Source organism: Lasioglossum baleicum, chromosome 2 (genome assembly GCF_051020765.1).
Source record: "Lasioglossum baleicum chromosome 2, iyLasBale1, whole genome shotgun sequence".
Classification (NCBI taxonomy): Eukaryota; Metazoa; Arthropoda; class Insecta; order Hymenoptera; family Halictidae; genus Lasioglossum; species Lasioglossum baleicum.
Genome location: NC_134930.1, coordinates 10,791,678 through 10,809,281, shown reverse-complemented (window position 1 = coordinate 10,809,281; position 17,604 = coordinate 10,791,678). Strand labels below are relative to the sequence as shown.

At 41.3% G+C, this 17,604-nt stretch overlaps 1 protein-coding gene across 8 annotated transcripts in view; it reads right to left on the bottom strand.

Moving 5' to 3' along the window:
- LOC143218411 (uncharacterized) overlaps positions 1–17,604 on the bottom strand; it is a 641,385-nt gene that overhangs the window by 571,181 nt on the left and 52,600 nt on the right. The gene's annotated exons all lie outside the window — the stretch shown is intronic.

The window sequence follows — 17,604 nt, the reverse complement described above, 5'->3', positions numbered from 1 at the left end:
AAATTTAAAAAGCGGATCTTTGCAACAAGACGAAAATCAAGAGTAGAAAAATTGCAGGCTTCATTTTCTAATTATTACCAGTTTGATAAAAAAACGGGACACTGGAGCTGACTGGCACGTTACTTATTCATGGACGACCTTAATTGCGCGTGACTTAAAAAGAAAGCCGAAACCGCAATTTTGAAGACTTGAATTTCAGCTTAAAATTATCCTGAAGCATCACCGCTTCAATTTTCTTCCACCTGTTGCCGAACACAGTGCATACAGATGCAATTACCCACAAAATGGTTCGATGTTGTCATTTAAATAATGAGATGTACAATTTGGTTGAATTTTACTCATTTTTCAAAATTCGATGATTAATAATTTGATATTGTAAATATTAAGAATTTGATATTGTAAATATTTACAGAAATTAATCTATCTCTGATATCGCTAATTTTTTAATACATTGCAATCCCTCCCCTTTATTTAACTCTGCAAGAAAATTAAACATTCCTTCCGACCTAGAATAATTCCATTCTATGTATATCAGTTTTTTTCAATTTTATGGATATGAAATAGATATAACACCGCACACATAACACTTAAATATTTAGTAATTGATTAAATACCAACATATTTAATAATCTAAATAATATATATTTTTTCAGAATTGTGAGCAAATTATGAAGAGTAGAAAAAAATTCATTTTTTTAGGAATGGGGGTTGCAAGCAACACTTTCAGTGACTCCTACCAAAAAATTCAAGACCAATGTGTGTTCTGTTACCTATCTAATATATCTGAAAGTTTCAAGCTGGTCGGATTGGTAGAATATGGTTTAGGTTGTTTACCCTCATATTATCCTTAAATGAGGGGTTAGCTACTTAAAATTTTGGTGCATTATCTTTCAACTTAAAAGCATTGTTTTGCACACGATATCAATAAATATTGTGGTGAGGACTGCTGGACCATATGCTTATCCTGCTAGAACTTTTGTCAATAACGAATATCCAGTCTGAAGAACACCTCGAAGAATTTGCAGGGATATAAGTATACGTCAATCTTTACACCCAGTGCCTTTCAAAGAACCTACTCCTCACCAAGTTTCTGAAAGAGGTGACGACCGCGCATCCCTGAACAAGAACGTGGAAATATCTTTAAAAATAAAAAATGAAGCGAAGAAGAAAGAAGATTTTTCCCCGAGGAAAGCTTAGTTCTTCGGGAACGGTTCAGAAGTATCCCGCGCAGAAAGAGCTTTGTTCGCGGTCGTGTCTGAACTCTGTGCGGCGAGTTTCCTGCTTTTCTGTTGGTCGCGAGTGTTTCGAAATGAAATCTCGTTCGGCGCGGGGTTTCCTAGTCGCGCACGCTTGGCGTTCATTAGCAAAAAGACCGAGTAACGAGGTGAAATCGTGGAACGGCGTGGCGCGGCGCGGGAACGCAACCGGCTGTGGAGAAGAACGGAAACGGGTGGGTCGGTGATGCATTGCGCTTAGCTCCGGCGGCGTTTTAATTGGCCGAAAGTACGGCAAAGATGTTCCTTGTGTCGAAAAACGAGAGACGAGAGAGCCCGCGCGCTCCTTTACCTGACTTCAAATATTTCGAGACGCGTCGCGTCGTCGTCGCCGTCTGATCAAAGACGAAGAAATAAGCATCTGCTCGGATTTTCTTTCGGACGACGAAGAAGTTGGCTCTCTCGACGAGCAGGCTACGAAGGCGGAGGAAACCGGGGATGGGGGGGGGGCGATCGAAAGAAGAAACGAACGCGTAACGAAGAAGTAAAGACGCGCGGGAAACTCAAGGAGAGTAGAGCAAGGTAGCTCCTCTCCACTAGTGAATAACAAGAAAATGAGAGGGAGAGGAAATATGAGGTTGCCGCTGGTGGGCGGGAAACTTGGGGCATAACGGATACAAACAGCGAAAGATAAATTCCAAGAATGCTCCGGGAGAAGAGCCTCACCCTCGTTCAGGTAGCTCGAGCTCTCGAAATGCAACCTTTTAATATTAAATTCCAAGGTTGTATCGCCGCTCATGCTGATTTCCCTAGACGTCGGTTCGTCCATAGAGAAAAACCGTGCGTTCCGTGAGCGTCGTCGAAGAAGGAGGAAAAACAAGGAGGAACGAATAGAAGGAACGCGATGATGGACGGAGGAACAAAGACAGAGAGAGAGAGAGAAAGAGAGAGAGAGAGAGAGAGAGAAACGTGTAGGGATTTAAAAACTGCCGGAAGCGAAGTCGCGAAAACGATCCTCCACTTTGCCGGCTGAATAAATCCGAGGATGTGCTCTCCCGTTTCCTCGATTCGAAGTGAAACCTTCGTCGACTCGCAAATCACCGTGACCACCAATTGTCCTGGCGGCAGTTTCTCACTGACATACAGTGGGCGAAAATGCCAATCCATCGCAGCGGGTCAAAACTATTTCAGAATTACTTTAAGATTTAATCCTTTGCACTCGGAGCTATTTAAACTCGGAAACATTTTTTCCGAACTAGAATATTTCCTAGCCGAGAAAAATAACTACCATTCTTTAGAATATTTCCATTTCACATGATTTTTTTGAAATTTTACGGGTATGAAATTGGTATAATACCTCATACAGTACCTAAATGTGTAGCAATTGATTAAATACCGTCATATTTCATAATGTAAACAGTATATTGCTGCTCTGGAAGTATAATGATACAACTGCAAAAATTGAAGATCCGGTTTAATTCTTCTATGAGAGTAGTTTATAGACATTGTGGGTTATTATTGCAACTTTTAAGTTATTTCAATGTATAAAATAATAAATACGAGCCTCGATTTACATTTTGTCGATCTACGAACATCTAGTAAATGCATTTTTGAGCCCGCCAACACAATAAAGTCAATTTCACAAAATTTCACAGTTGCGTCATTATACTTCCGGAGCAGCGATATGTATTGAATAAAGTACAGCAATTTTTAGTGGCGCCTCAGAGTCACCATTCGAGTGCTAAGGATTAAAGTTAAAGCCATAGTAAAGTAGGTCATTGGATTCGTATTGTCGGTAGCTACCACATAATACGTAATAAAAAGTACATAGTGGCATTTAAAAAATTTAGGTGACCATCATTTTTTTATTAAATCGCTGTGTGGTGCGGCGGCCGCCCACGACAGCCGTGACAAAATAAGGTAAAAACAATGGATCTCATAACTTGTCAAAAATGCTCTTTAGCGTTTCCAGCTTTCAATTGAAATAAAAATTAACAGTGTATAAAGTGGTGTAATGTGTTAAAAGTCGAATTAAAGTTCGGAATAGAGAATAAATTACATGTTAACTATTATGGACGTTTAAAAAGTAAATGAAATATAATGTGGACAAAAGAGAAATTTGCAAATGTATCTTCAATAGCGGAAGATAACAATACATATTTTTTAAATAACATTGTTAGATACGGTGCAACGCAATTGAAGAGAATTTGAAAGCCATAATACAGGATCACAAAAGAGTAAACGAAGTGAACTATGTATATTTTTAAATACTATTATATCATTATATTAGGTCTGAAAGAAAGTTCTTGCGGTTTTTGTTATTTTGACTTTATAATAAAAACCGCAAGAACTTTCTTTCCAACCAAATAGATTATATTTTGCAATAATTTTCATATTATCTGGCTAAATGGACATTCTACTATCGAATTCTAACGTGATTTCGTACATCTGGATCATTATCAAAATTGAATTTTGTTCAACTAGATCGTGGAAATAGTCAGTCCCGGTCGGAGCTCATATATCCGGACATCACTGTACACTGTACACATGCTCGAATATTCCTTCGCGGATTCGCGATAAATTACGTGCGACAAAAGCGCTCGCGCGCGCCGAATCAGCGGGACGTTTGTCGAGCGGGTCCGCAGCCTCGACCACCACACGAAACCGTATATCAGGAGTAAATCCTTGGCGTTGTCAAGCCACAGGCACCTACGACTCGTGGAAAAATTACGACGTTTGATGGAGGCATGTGTAACGTGGCCGCGAGCTGAGGCGAGGCGAGGCGACACGTCGCGATTCCGACACGTGCGCGCTTTATTCGCATACGTCTGCACACGTGTGTACGTACCTGTTGGTACGCGGCGGACGAGCCGACGCGACGTTCCTACGCATAGGTTCATGAACGCACGAAACACGACGCGGTGGCATTAACTCATGCCTCGTTAAATCGCGGCGGTTACGCGCTGCGGAAACGACGGAAGCGAGCCGGGAATGCTAAGGAAACACGTGCGAACCGTGAGGAAACAGAGGGTTGATCCAGCCTGTGGTTGATTCGGCGAGGATACGATCGACTCTCCATTTGTTGGATGATCGCAAAAGTTCGTGGATTTGAAAGTGAAACACAAACAGCTTATACTATTGATCCGGGAGCATCTATTAACTTGTTGCATATGAAATTTGATCTAGAAATAGTACAGCAGCCTACAGATTTATTAATTTACAATTTTAAGGTATAAATTCTTTTAATTTCATTCTTAGTTTTTAAATTCCTACGTAATTTCGGTTCTTCTGTTTTTGTGTAGATATCTAATTTCACGTTCAACCCTTAGACTGTAAACGCTTGTACAGCACCTTCGATCTGTAAAGGTGGGTCCCTTATGTCTGATGCAGTGTTTAGTGAGTAATAGTTCTTTAAAAAATCTTGAAAAAATTCGCATAATACCTTCGAAATAATTTGTTGAAATATTGTATATTGTAAATGAAGTGAAGCGGAATACCTGAATTTTGCAAACTGTTTGAAATCGTCCGAACATGAATGACGCCCTTTACAAGTTAAGTGTTCAGTAAACTTTATGTGGAAATGCGCACACAGAACAGCTACCTACCTATTATAATGATTAATAACTTTGATCGTTGGTACGAGTACAATAAGCAAGACTAGTGTAAAACACACAACATGTACGCAGCCTTGAACGTGTTAAAAGATTAGGTTGTCGCTCGTTTAAGAAAACAATATCTAAATGGCGGCAAGCCAACAACGACGTATTCACTGCCGTTGAAAGAAAGAAACAGGAAAAACAGGGGTGCCTCGACGATGTTGTTTTAAAGAGAATGTAGTTCTGTTAAAGTAGACGTAAATAATGTGAATATGTCGATGTTAATCCGATGCTGTTCAACGGCGACCTTAAAATCAGTCTGTTTCCCAATCTCTCTGATATTTGATTAAAAGGTACATCCGTTAAACGAATAAAAGCGAACGAGTAATGCATTTGAAGGTTGTAACAAAGACGGAAGCAGAGCGGCGAAGCCAATGAATCATTAAAAGCGGCGTAAAAATCCCCCGGGGCGTTCTTTAATCGAATGCAACGCGTTCTAAGGGAACAGCATGGCGCGCCCTTGGTCCACGATCAACCCGACAGTCTGTTCTCCTCTTCGACGGTGCAGAGCTTGATCCACCTCAATTTCGGAGACTCCGATATATTCGACTTTCCCCGAAACCGCAATTGAAACGAGCACATCGGCCGAAATAATGGCGCGTCGTTAGTTCGATTGAGAATCGTATCGTATCGGCGCGGCGGAGTTCGTCGAAATCCCTTCGAATCGATACCGGCGAATCAGCCGATCGTCGATCCGGTTTCCTTTCTCCCCCCCTTTCCGCCGCGAATCATTCCGGCTGCGTATCCAAAACATTTCGATGAATTTGAAATTCGATCACGTTCGGGGCGGACACGCGTAGCGTGCGGGACGTTATCGCGGCCGCTAGGCCGAAGCATAGTCGCGCGCCGGGAATACGATCGCAACGTGGTGGTGGTGGTGGTAGCGGTGCATATTTATGCGACGATACGTCGAAGTCGTCATCGGCAACAAATGAACGGGGTGACGCCGACCACCCTCCCTCCGTAACGGCAGTCATCAATATTTCATATTCGTTCGTCGGCTGGAGCCAAGGAGGCCCCATGGGAGCGTCGGTTTGTCAGTGATCGCGGTCGCGGGGATCGGAAATGGCCTACCAAGTCCCTCTGTCTCGTGCCCTGCCACACTACCGCGCTGAAACCTTCGTGTCATCGAACGAAACCGCCACGCAACTTCTTCGTGGATGAAATGACATGACTAAATGAAATACCAATAACACCTACATTAATTTCAAATTGCATAGAATCTATACAGGGTACATCATATACAGAAACGTTCCAGATATCATCCTAACTGTGACTTAGTCCATAGACTATTACCTATTACTGATCCGGTTATAGCAAATAAAAATGTACCGAGAACCTCATTATCAGAACTGCCTGAAGAAAAGTGCTTCAGCTACTGAAACCAGAACAGAATTCAGCTAGTGAAGGTGACGATAACGATGAACGGGACGACTACAGGATAAGGCCCGAAGATCATTAAATTCAAATAAACTATACAGATTTGATATCAATGTAGTATGTAAGTATGAAATATAAAATATAAGATATCTTTCTATTATACATATATAAAATAGTTCCGTCACGTAATTGAAAATTATTAAGTCGGAAAGAAAGTTCTTACGGTTTTTGTTATTTTGATTGTATAATAAAAACCGCAAGAACTTTCTTTCCAACCTAATATATTACTGCAGTGATATTCTATTTGAAAAGATTTCTTTTATTGTATTTATTTTATTTTTATTTTAGTGATATATGTATAAGCTCCAGCCGCTGTTTGATATTAGCAAAAATTAATATGTTGTTTATATACCACACCCGCCTCTGGCTATAATTTGGAGTATGTGGTTTATAAACCACACCCGCTGTTAAAGGGTTAATAAGTCTGGTTCAATTCATAATAAACATCTTCGAAAACAAATTTCATATTATGTAACCTTTATATGTTTCGAGTCTTATCATTAAAGGATTATTAATCCGAAGTTTGCACATGAAAATCTATAAAATTGCATGTTTTGTCCGCGTTTTTCGCGTTTCAACCGACGCGACTGTGCGGCGTCCGGTGAGTGTCGTCGTTTCCCGTTTGTCACCCTAGCTCTAGACGTCTTTGAGATGTCAATGTTGCGAGAGAAAGTTTCGCCCTTTGTCCTCGCGCGCGTTTCCTGTCGTTTCTTACATTCATTTGATGGCCGTCATGGAATCCATCTCCGATGATTCACCGGGCGCTCAACCTGATTTCGAATTTTCCGTCAACGGGATAGGAGATAGCCCCCGCGTCCATACAAGCCCATAAATTGCACACGGTCTGACGTCGCGCGAAGATAACGGAAGGCGTCACGTTCCGTTCACGACAGTTGATACCGAGGAATTTATTGGGCCATAAGATCGGGGAAGATGTCGAGAACATCGAACCATTTTACTGGCAATAAAGAGTACTTTGTAGCCGGCACAACCGGTAGACCGATACGGTTCAAACGTAACTGGCTCTAGTCGTTCTCTGGATTCGAGGGTGAACAGCGGAAGACTGTTTCCACGAATGGTCGCGAATGGGGCTTTCGTTCCGGCCGATGTCGATTGGTTATACCTGAGAGTCGTTGCACATCCCGAATCGGTGCTGCTTCTACCGAGATACGCGTTTCGTATTCAGAAAATTTATTACCAATAATATCATTTCATGAAGCAGTTCAGAGTTTCAGAGCACCTTTATCTATGAGGCTCAGGCAAAATGTTGGAAAAAGTAGTCTTGGTTTGCGCCTTCCTACAGTTGATTTTTAGATGGCTTATCAAATTTTGTTTGTGCTTGGTTTAGCTGCTGTTATACATTAGAGATTGTTTCATTTTACCACGTTTTTATTAGCTCGCTTTCTTGTTTCTATTAATGAGAATAACCTTTCCAGGGCCAGTACTTTCACATGCAATATTTCATGTTTCGTAGGAAACATGCTTTTAAAAAATGTAGTACAAATACAAAATGAATAAAACTTTGTTGTTATACTATGATTCAATATAATTAGTAACTCTCGAGTCTTAATTAATGAGATATTTGTTTATCCTTTCTTACAATTAATCTTTGTAAATCTAGATTTATGTTCGACGTTGCACATCTTAGCTCTTTGTAAATTTCATCTTCGAAAAAGATGTTTCACAAACATATGTGGATCCAAAAGCACTCGCAGCTCGTTGTGCAAAACATCTTAAATTGGAATATCTCTCGGATGTAATATAAGTATTGTATTTACATTTATTTAATATTTTTTTTTAAACAAAAGTTTCAATAGAAATATAAAATTGCCGGGCGGCGGGCGGCACAATTTAACGTGGCGGGCCGCGTGTTGGCCAGGCCTGTTTAATAACATTTTGTTCTACGATCCGTTGCGATTTTTCAGGCAACGAATCCCGTGCTCGTTGAATTTCTGTTTTGTGTTAGCAAAAAATTGAGTTTTGAAAAAAGAATAAAGAAAATCCGCAGTCTAGTATAATAAATGGAAGCAGTGCGCCACCTCTCTACACGTAAAACGAAATTACTTTCCGAACGATCTAATAAATTGTGTCTCCGTTGTTAAGAAAACATTGCCTAGACCTAGAGTAATATCGCGTTGAACTCGAACGATTTCATTCGTATTATAATCGAAAACGAGGATCTGTGTTCGTCGTGCGCCGGGATTTGAACAGAACCGATTTTTCCAGGCCGATCCGTGGGTAAAGGTGTGCACGCGGCTGTGTCGGCGTCTCTACCCCGATTATTTCAACCCAATTCTCAAAGTATTCCGGCCACTCTGCCGGTAGGGACTGATTTTCTCTCGATCGTAGAGGAACTCGTTAAGGCGTCTATCGGGGAGGAAAAATGAAAAATAACGACGCCGCCGTCAACGAGCGCGACTGCGATGACGGCGGCGACAACCTCCGCCAAGCCAGTGCCAGACCAGACCACGTCGACGGGGACGAGAGGAGTACGGTACTAATTGAGTGAGACGGAAACGGTTGAAAAACTTCGCGGTAGAGGTGTCGCTGGTGAATCGTTAAGCTGTATTTAAGTCGTCGAGTCGTCTCGAGCGTGCGGCATCCCCCCCGGCTAATTGTTATTCGCGGAACATCCGCAATGGAGTCTCGTTCAGTTGATCGGTCTGTGAATAATAAAAGTTCGCGCCGGTTTATTTCTCTATCGGTGTAAAGACACAAATTCACACAAACAATTCTACATCATCTCTTTACAACTCTTTGATCATCGTGTCGCATTCTACGGGTAGCGTGCGGTTAAATTTACGCCATTAACGGGCCCTAGACAACATTTACATTGGGGATAAAGATATCTTAAATAATGTCACTTACAATTCCTATATTAGGAACTCAGTAAACAACTATTTTCTTATATATATATATATATATTTTTAAGATTTATTATCATTTATTTTTAGTTTCTCCAAACTGAAGCCGGGCCCTAGGCATTTGTCTAATATGTCTATTGCTTAATTCGGCACTGGTTTCGAGGCCTAATAACAATCCTAGCTGCTCCTTGACTTAGCATCAGGATAATAATCCTCCCGTCGCACAGTGGTTCGAAACCGTGAAAACGCGAACTAAAGCCTCTTCAAAATTTTATGAAATTTTTACTATAAATTCTTATATGTCTGAAGTAAGTTTTTACATGCATGAGGGAGGCTTTAAGTCACTCAGAACTTTTTTCCAGAGCATTGAAAAGAGCGAAAAAGAAGGATTATGTGTCCAGCTGAAATTGGCGTACTTGACCTCACTATATTTTGTAATTAATTGGAAATGGTTTAAATCTACTCGAGTGATAGAGCAGCCTTTTAGCTACACGTATGCAAAAGATGACATTAATAAAAATAATTTTAACCCTTTAAACAATATCCTTTCCCGAACCCTTTTTATTCCCTGCTTTTTAAGATTCAACTGGACCTACGAAACGGAATTAACGCGGGGTAACGATAAATCTTGCACGAATATATTCATTAGAACCAATTGAAGGAGACTGAACTATTGTTCAGCCGCAAGTTCAGCAACATTATGTGCAGCCGCTTGCAGCTACGAAAGTTATAACAATATATGTGTAGTCACTATGCCGAAATTTGCGGTGCGCCGTGCCGCGTAGTCGTAAAACCGAAACATAAAATAATTTTTTTATAATGTATACAAATGAGCATGAAAATAAACTTTCTCCTTTGAAGTTCTCCATACATAAAGGCCAAGTGGCGTAAGATTCCCTATGTTTGTTAATAACTTTTTAATAAAGCGTTAAACAACCTATGTCTACAGGTCCATAGAATATACTGCGACAAAGTTTGGCACTTTAAAACCTTGATTACCCTGTATAAAGCTAGTTTATAATTGTTGTTATTTATCGTAGTAAAAAAATTACTCGAAAATCAGATTCTACGACCCAAGAAACCCCTGAATATGTCCTGTTCATAAAAAATAACAACGCTATGAATTTAGTTCACGTTTTCACGGTTTCGAACCACTGTGCGTCGGCCTCTCGCGTGGAACTCCATTTATTCAAATCGTTCGAGGGACACGACGATTCACACATAACTGGATCGTTCAGATAATAAGAATCCAATCGTTTCTTCGTTCATATAATAGGAGCTGATGCTCATACATATAATTGGATATACTCACCTATTTGATACACGAATATTATAAGTTCGGAAGAGTTCAGTGAATTGGGCATTCCGACGATGCATCGTTCGGATAAATGGAATTCTACTGTATATACAGTCTTTTTGAATAGCTTTCTCGTCAAGAGTGTAGAAGGTTTGGGAAAGTGTAGAATCAATCAGGAAACATTTCTATTCACCCAGTACGTAGTAGTGTGACACATTCGAGCACGAGGGTGGAGCGCGTTCCACGGTCGAAAATAGAGAATCGGTAATGGAATCGCGAGCGATTGATTTCCGGTGCATAATGTCCGACTGGATCACGCGCGGCCGTACGTAACGCGTTAATTAAATAGCCCGGCGGGTGGAATAACAGATTTTTATCGGAGCCGGCGGCGTCAATGGCGGCTTGGTTTTGTAATGATAAAAGTTTCGACGGTGATCCATTGTCGACGGACGGTTCCGGCAGAAATTTTCCGGATTAGGCGCAAGATGAAGCTACAGAATAGGAAGCCCGCCGAAGCTGAGCCGAAGTTCGCCGGTGCTGAAAAGACAAAACGCAGCCATGGAATAGTAGTCGCGTCTGGCCCGTTTCCTTGGCTGTGCACTGAAACGACGACTTACCAGCGGAGGAATTACGGCTGGCACGACTGTGTCCATTACTTTGATGCACTTTCATCTCTAATCTCTGCGGGGATCTTGATGTATCTTTGTCGTTACTCCCTGGCATGCCGCGCCGTCTCCTCGACCCGTCTCAATCCTAACGAAGTAGCACTTCTATTAAAACAACATCTATCCCGTTTCATAAATCCTAGGGCATTACCATTATTTAATCGGTCACTTTGAGGCTCGTCGATCGTCGGCCGTGAATTGCTTTTCGATTCTTGAGGAGTGTATTCATTTTACAAGAGTGCTCGTGTCGCTATCAACCGACCGCGAGCAGACTCGGAATCGTTTAATAACCGCCATCGAGCCCGCCGATAATTTGAGAAACGCTGATACACCGGGTTCAGAGACGCGGTCCTTCACATCCTACGAACCACCTCCGACATATCGGGTTCTCTCGATTACATCACGCGCTTGTCCACCCATGGCGCACAGCAGAGTTGGGCATTAGTCGATTAAAATTTTAATCGTGATTGTGATTGATTAATGTGTACGATTAAAAGAAGAAATCATCGAACAATCGACGACTGAATCAATCGATTGATGAAGTTAATCGTTAATCGTTGATTAAAAGAAGAAATCATCGAGAAATCGACGATTGGATCAATCGATCGATAAAGTTAATCGTTGATTAAAAGAAGAAATCATCGAAAAATCGACGATTGGATCAATTGACTGATGAAGTTAATCGTCAATTGTTGATTAAAAAAAGAAATTCATCGAAAAAAAACATAATAGCACGTAAACAGAGTTTGTATTATGTATAGACCAAATGACAATATGTACACCTAAACTCATATACATTTTTTTCATGCAGTTCTGATTCCGTATTTAATTTCGAAATTTCGTCATAGATATTCTTGGTGAGAACGATAAAGAAACATAATGAGTGAGAGGCAAACCGTATAAAGTGAATTTGGTTGAACAAAAGAAAAAACTGAGTGTGCATGAGACAGCGTTTTGCTTTGAAAATTTGTCAGTCGTTAATTAAACATCGTTTGTGTTAAGCGGACCCTAGACGATCAATATTATCGTTAATATATGGCACAATATATTGCATAATAATATTGCTGGCTCACCCACACGAGACAATATTATTGCCCAATAAGTTAGTGCACGACTGATGACACTGCAGTTAACATGTGGAATAAAAAGAAAGCAAGTTGTGGAGCCATTGTATTAGTTACAGTTTTAAAAAAGAAGGAGACAGAGAAGCGCAGGTGGATGAAGGAATGGTTTAAAAAAAGATATGAGTACACTCATGAAAATTTGTTAAATGATCTAAGAATAAGTGAATTCAGTTATACCTGAAATTCAGTAAAGAAATATGTACTATACATCCTAAAATGAATTTTCTTTCTTCTTCTTTTTCCTTCGTAGCCATACTTGAATATTCAATGTTCACTTTGCGAACTGTGGAGATAGAACTGAGCCAATATTGCGCAATATTGCCCACAGACAAAGCAATATTTACGAGATTGTACAATAAAAATCAATCTTCCAATTTGATTTACAGACGATCAATATTAATATTACAATATCAATTATTGTGTAATATATTGGCGATAATATTAATGATCGTCTAGGGGCCGCTTTACGCGTAATATATTTTATTAAATATATGGTTCGTTTATAAACATTGATAATTCCATAGACTGCTTGAACAATTCGTACGACGCAGAAAGAAGAAACCTGCTGGTAAATAAAGTTCACCTCGTTGATTTTCTGAACAAGCAGAAGAAAAACAGAAATTCTACGTGGTCTTCGAGAAATTAAAGATAGCACACATGTGTTATCATTTTGTCCAGTAGAAAACGGTACGTGTGGTATAGCGGAGCGAGCCGAGGAAAAAGAGTCGCCTGTAGGTGCAATCGAAAGGGAGAGTAAGGACCCTGATGTGTGGCGCCATATGGCTGCTGGGTTCCTTTATCCGCGAGCGTATGGGGTACACACAAGTACCTGTGTATCCGCTCACGGCCCTCCACGGGTTTTCCATGGGGTACCGAGGCTCCATACGCGAACACTCGGGAACCCATTCTCCAACCGCCGCGCCGCGGAGCAACGTGAATACGCGGATTACACATTGTTGAGCGTGCGCGCAACCATCGAACGTAGCGTACCTGTGCACGTGGCTAATTAGATAGGAAGTGATCTGCTCGTCGCGTCGAGGATCGACCTCGTATGGCCCTGCACGATTATTTTCTTCGACGCTCCGTCGCGGACATATTTTCAGAAGCGCTCCAAATATTCTTCTTTTCCGAATAAGATCTATTATTTCCCGACCTCGCAATGTTATTCCATGATTGTCATATTGTTACTTGAGCTTCCGTCTATTCCGACATTGTTTACATTACTTGCGAGCAATGCTTCAGTACACTCTGGTGTACCAAAGCAAAAAACGCTGCGCGCATTAGGGTACATTAAGTAGGGTAAATGTTCCATTAGTCAGCCATTTAAGGTCGGTAGTCGGCCATCTGAATTCTTATGTCACTAACCAACACTTTCTATCGTATTCAACGATGTAACACTCCACGGTTTCGAATAACATAAAATTCTAGAATAATGTCGCTCTTTCTCAACAAAAATATTAACGAAGTTTTTGATAGAAACATGTGAAACAACAGTTTCTTTTATAACTTGAAGCTTCGCTTTCGACTTGTACAAATGTCCGAAACAGTAACCGAGAGAAGTGCCTATATAAAATAAAGGATTGTCACTCCCATGTGTCTCTTGCATCGCGGATAGGAATCTAAAAGTCCACGAAACGGCAAATTGCCTGCGTTATCTATCCAGCCCTTGATTTACAACGTTCTCAAGAGAGCAGTTAGAAAACCAGCAGAGAGAGGTAGTTGCGAAAAGAAGAATCGGTTCAATTCCCAACGTTAATTTGAAATTTATTGAAAAGGGAGCAACAAGATTAGAGTCGTCTTTCGAGACTCGACGCGGCGCGGCCAGCCGCTACAGCCGGAGGACTGCGAGACAAGCTTCAAAGAAGATTGCGAATATCTTTCTTTTTCAAGTTTAGGTACAGAGCCACGAATGGCTGATGGGATAGACGTTTAAAGCTTTTGCGGCCTCCGGCAAGCCGTCAACAGCTGGCCTCTGCAAACACCTCAACAGGGGAATAGTTTTGGTCCCTTTATACTCGCGCCGAGGGGTGTCGCGCTCTCTCTCTCTCTCCTCTATGTACTCGTGACACGTTGCGTTACAAGGTCCATAACATAAGGGCACCGGGTTCTGCTCTCTAAACATCCATCGATTTACGATTAAGAAAATATATGGCCGGTCGATCCGGCGAACGTTCATGAACTTCTATTCTTGCGTCCGATCGCGATTAATACCGGCAAGGACGATTTTACGACGATGCAAACGCCTCGCCACTGATTATGCTCCTAACGCGACGGGTCTGTTCCCCGTATCTCAGTTAGCGTCATTCTCGTCATCAATTCCGCGTACTTCCCGAGGATTATGCGCTCGCACATCCAGATGTTAGGTCGCGATTAGTCACGGATCGCCTAACAAAAAAATTTCATTGTTCGCTTTTTACGCTAGCGTCGTACGTAGCATAAGGGTAGAGAGTAAAGAAAACTTGATTCGTTTCCAATTATTTTTCAGGCAACTTTCGCCGCCATATTTGCGATATTTTTTTCTAATTGAAATGACACCAAACACTTCACAGTTTGGAGCACATTTACTTGTTTAATCCACAGTAGAGCAGAACTATTCCACAATACAGTTCTACTGTATTGAATCTTTCTGTAAAAAATATAATAGATGAAAACGAAACTTTTGTACTGTGGTGTACAACGAAATTCTTCATATGTACATCGCGCGTTAAAGTCAACAGAAATATTGTTACAGGATCCGCGTCGCGCGATGTTCGGGCGAATTCACTGGACAGGACTTGCGCCCATAGAGCACAATGCGGCCAGACGATCTGTAAAACTCGTGTCCAGGAAGGACACGAAACAACAATTTTTGTCCCCTCAATTGTCATGCGGGAAACAGTTTATCCCGCGAGCAGACCTATAGATACAGGGCTTATAAACACGACGACGCGATGCGACGCGACGGTGTGACCGTATTGAAACGCGGACCCGAGGAAACAAACAGAATCCGCGAATCGTCGCGATGATGAAACGCAGAATTTTTTTAATTCCCCCTTAAAACTGCGGCTGGCTTGAGTGGGAATAAGAAGGACCGAGCAACTAGCTGCGGGCTATGGTCTTCTTTATTATTCAACACCCATTACCACCACTCTCGGTTTTTCCTGTTACCTCTCTCCATAATCTCACTCGTGCTCCTCGCCTTTCTCTCCTCTTCCGGCGAAAAGCTTCGGGAAGCGGAAAGACTGGAATCCCAAATGGAAGGAGAAGATAGAAGGGGAGTAGCCATGAGAAGGGAAACCTAACGAAAACAATAAAGACTGATTTTACCGGGCCGGCGAGCCCACCCTTTCTGCCCGTCCAGTTACGGGTTCTGCCTGGCTCTGTCTCTAAACTTTCAACCTTCTTAAACATTATTTTTCTCTTCTAGCCTGGTAGATTAAGTTTTATTATGGCGCAGCTCGCGGCCAACATTCTTTCTGGTTGCCTTACTTTTCGGTTTCATAAATTAATACCGCGGAGCTTGCTGGGAACAGATGATGTTCTACGATTACTACATCTCGCACGTCTTGTTAGCACTATCATAAAATTCTGCATAAAAAACTGCAGAGTTGGTGAACGTCGGATGACTTCTCTAAAATTCGTGAAATATGATGTAGTTATAATTGGACTGAGGATGTTATACGCATACGTTCATAACAAAAATGAATAAAGGACATTCAAAAGATTGGAAGAATTAGAGGACAACGGTATACAATTTTCCATTTCTTAATGTGTTGCAAATCATGCATAATATCCGATTACCCGCAGTTTAGTTACTATCGCTATATAAGATAAACAATTGTAAAATAAATCGTACTGCAAGTGGTTAATCAGAAATCCAATGATTGCATCTACATACCACGAATTTCACGAACGTATTATATCAGCGTTGCGAATACATCGAACAAAAAAAAATTAAACCGCCTTTAAAAAAACGCATTAAAAAGTATGAAATAATTTTCATTTAATTTTTGTGAATACACACGAACTTAAATACAATACAATCTTTTCGGAGGCGGCGCAAAATTCAGAATTTTCGACCCTGGAAATTAATGTATCTTCTCTTCCCACCTACTGATTTCCAAATCCACCATATTTCAATGAAATCATAATCAGCAACATCCGTCATTAGGAAAGTTTTAAATTTAACGCCGCCTCCGAAAAGACTGTATTGTATTTAAGTTCGCGTGTATTCACATAAATTGAATGAAAATTATTTCATACTTTTTGGTGCATTTTTAGTGCGTTTTTTCGAAGTAGGTTTAATTTTTTTTTATAAAACTTTTTTGTTTCTCGCTTTTTAGTGGAACGAGCAGAATTTGTAGAACACCGTAGTAATGGTTTTTCGGTCTCATTGATCATTTGCAATGAAAATTTCGTCCTCATTGGTCCATCCGTCGCGGAGTAATCGGTGAATACATGAAATAATTCATTTTTCGCAAATAAAATCGTAAGGAATAAAAAAATGCAACATTTTTTTCACGGGACCACCGCGGGGACATACTCTACAAGATGCAAACGGTTTCGTTCCGATTGGGCCATCCATCTCGGCGTAATCGGTGAACATACATAGAAAAAAGAAGCGAAAGAAAAGAAAAGGCACATAGAGATCGAATTGAGTAACCTCCTCCTTTTTCGAAGTCGGTTGAAAATAACAGCACGTTTTGTTCCGGCGGAGCAGAGAGAGAAGTTCCCAATGAAATTTGTCTGTGCCGGAAAATCACGAATTTCCAGACCTAACGAGGGGGAAGGTGATAAGTGCACAAAGTACCGGTTCACGGTTGCCGGTATTGAATCGTATTGGAGTCGTCAAGCCAGGAGACTGAAGCTCGTTCCTCTTTTTGCAGATCCTGCCCTTTCCGGTACACTCCCATGGGCATCGAGAGGGAAAAGCTGGCGGGTAGCTACGGAAGAAAAATCAAGAATAAGGAGACCGCGAACGGCGATTCCTTTATTCGAAGCTACTAGCGCAAGAATGCAATCACCCTGTCTAATGGAAGCTCGGGGCCATGAGCAGCGGTTCTCAACGCGTGGACGGTACACGATCGTCGTTCTTCGTGCGATTTTAAAATGTTAACGCAGAGCTCGCAACCGGCCGGAGGGGGCCGAGCGAGGGTGGATGGAAGGGCGAAAAAAAGAACACAAATTGAGACCGATTAAACAGTAAACGAAAGGGAGAGAGCTTCAAACGGCTGCGTAAAATGAAATTCATGAAAATGCAACAATGCGCTCGCGAATCTACCGAAAAAACGACAACCGACGACGACGCTTCCGGCTCAAAGCGACGCGGCTATCGATTCCGCCGGTATGAAAGCAATAATCGTCC